This window comes from Macrobrachium nipponense, chromosome 23, assembly GCF_015104395.2.
Source record: "Macrobrachium nipponense isolate FS-2020 chromosome 23, ASM1510439v2, whole genome shotgun sequence".
Classification (NCBI taxonomy): Eukaryota; Metazoa; Arthropoda; class Malacostraca; order Decapoda; family Palaemonidae; genus Macrobrachium; species Macrobrachium nipponense.
The window spans coordinates 37706799-37709298 of NC_061090.1; positions in this window are offsets into that span (position 1 = coordinate 37706799).

Genomic DNA, 2500 nt, shown 5'->3' on the forward strand with positions numbered 1-2500 from the left:
CACTTTACAACTAAAAAAAAACCCCCAATACTGTTACCCGTTCGGGGAAATGATGGTTTTTGCTCTTATTTCCATTGGGAAATCGACCACATTTTATTGAGATATTTGGACATGTTACAGTTATTGTTAGAAAAAAAAAATTACTTCAAAGGAAGATGGGTATTAAATTAATTCTCTCTCTCTGACAAGAATACCTTGAATATTTGTTAGAATATGGCATTTAAACTCACAAAATATTTAGTAATACTAGAATACATTTTACTGCTAAATAATAATAATAATAAGAATAAGAATTAATAATAATATATGAAAGGTAGGGAAGACCCTACCTCTCTTAAAACATGGTTTTGTTCCAAAGATGATGGCAGCAATCAGTGGAATTGATTATTTTGTATATGGTCTTTTCATTTCTTTCTTATTTATTCTCTTCTCATCATGGGCTGATATTTGCTAATAGCCTGGCCGATGTTCATATCCTCGGTGAAAAGAAATGGTTTTTCCTAAAAATAATAAAAAATTTAAAAGTTTTTGATATGATAAAAACAAAAGTGGTTAACAAATCTTTAGTCTAAGGTACGTAACGGAAATTCCATAACGGTTTACCAATCCGTATGCATCGGTTTCATTTTCAAAGGAAAGGTGGGGAGCTTTGCAAAAACTGATTGGGAACGGGGGTCGTATTCGGCGGCATATTATTGTGTCCCAGGTGGCTCATTCCGTTAATGGGACGGGCTGCATTTTTACAATTCGGCTGAACAGAGGGATTAAGTCCCTGAGTCAGAAGCCAGTCTTGCAGATGGTGGAAGCTCGCCAACTGCTCTTCTCGTGCGGACGCTGGAGACTGGGAGCGTAGTATTGGGAATGGTCATTGCCGATAGACCTGGGGGCACCCTGATTGGCCCGTTCGATCGGCCTCTATGGTGCTGGCGGGGCGGCGCCCTTCGTGCCACGGTCGGGAGGAAGTGGAAGTCTCTTGGGTGGTGTTGAGGCTGGGTACTCTCCTTTCCCGATGTGGATGGGCCTGCCAAGGAGGAGGAGGGACGGTGGTCTGCGGATTATCGATAATTTCCTGATAAATTAGGAATAAATGTCATTCATTAGTTATCCTGGTATTGTGGGACGTTTTTGGCATGATTAGCGGATGGCGCCTTCCTGGAGCGTGGCAGGTATTCCTCTTCGAAAATCGCATAGTCATCATACCAATGTAAGCGCCTGGGCTATTCCCGGACAGGGCATTTGTACTGGTAGACAACGTTATTAGTTTTCTTGAGAGGGTCCTGTATCACGGGGGCTGGAGTGTTTTTCATAAGCAGGCCACTGGTCTTCATTGCGCTTGTAGTAAAATTATTAGTTTCACTTTTTTCGCAGGGTCCGTGGGGGAGGACGTTTTCCTTTCTATGATGGTGACGAAGGGCTCTTTTTTTTCCCGCTCGGTCCTCTTTGTATTTCTTATGACAAATACTCCAATAATAAAATAATAATAATTATTATTATTATTATTATATTACTTATTACTTATTATTATTATTATTATTAAGAAAATTCACAATCTCGTGAAGAACAATGTTATAACAAAAATCCACTATATTAGGTTATATTCACATTAGTAATATACTATATAATTGTGTATTTTTATGACAGATTATCATTATTAATTATTATTAATTATTAATTTTTTATTATTTTTTATTGATTATTATTGATTATTATTATTATTATTATTTTATTGTTATTATTATCATTAGTTATTTTTCTTTTTTTTTTTTTTTTTTTTTTTTGCTCTATTCACAGTTCCCTACAATTCGACTGGGTTGGTACTTATAGTGTGGGGTATTTCCGGGTTTGGCAATCCTGCCGCCTTAGGAGTTCCAATCCCACTTTCTTTACTATGTGTGACCGTTTTTCTAGGAATCACACTCTTCTTTGCATGAGTTCCTGGAGCTACTTTCAGCCTCTAGTTTTTCCTAGATTCCATTTTTCAGGGTATCTTGGGATCGTGCCTAGTGGCTCCTATTGATTATGGGTACGAATTTCCACTGGAATATCCCATATCCTTCATTTATTTTCTATTTTCAGATCTTGATACTGTATCCATTTTTTCCGCCCTCCTCTTTCTCTTTCAACTCTGGTGTCCCATGGTATTGCGACATCAATGAGTGATACTTTCTTCTTGACTTTGTCAATCAACGTCACGTCTGGTCTGTTTTGCACGTATTACCCTATCTGTTCTGATACCATAGTCCCAGAGGATCTTTGCCTGATCGTTTTCTATCACTCCTTCAGGTTGGTGCTCGTACCACTTATTACTGCAAGGTAGCTGATGTTTCTTGCACAGGCTCCAGTGGAGGGCTTTTGCCACTGAATCATGCCTCTTTTTGTACTAGTTCTGTGCAAGTGCCGGGCATTCACTTGCTATGTGGTTTATGGTTTCATTTTTCGTGTTGCACTTGTCCTACATATGGGAGAGATGTTATTTTTCCGTCTATCATACTTTGAACAT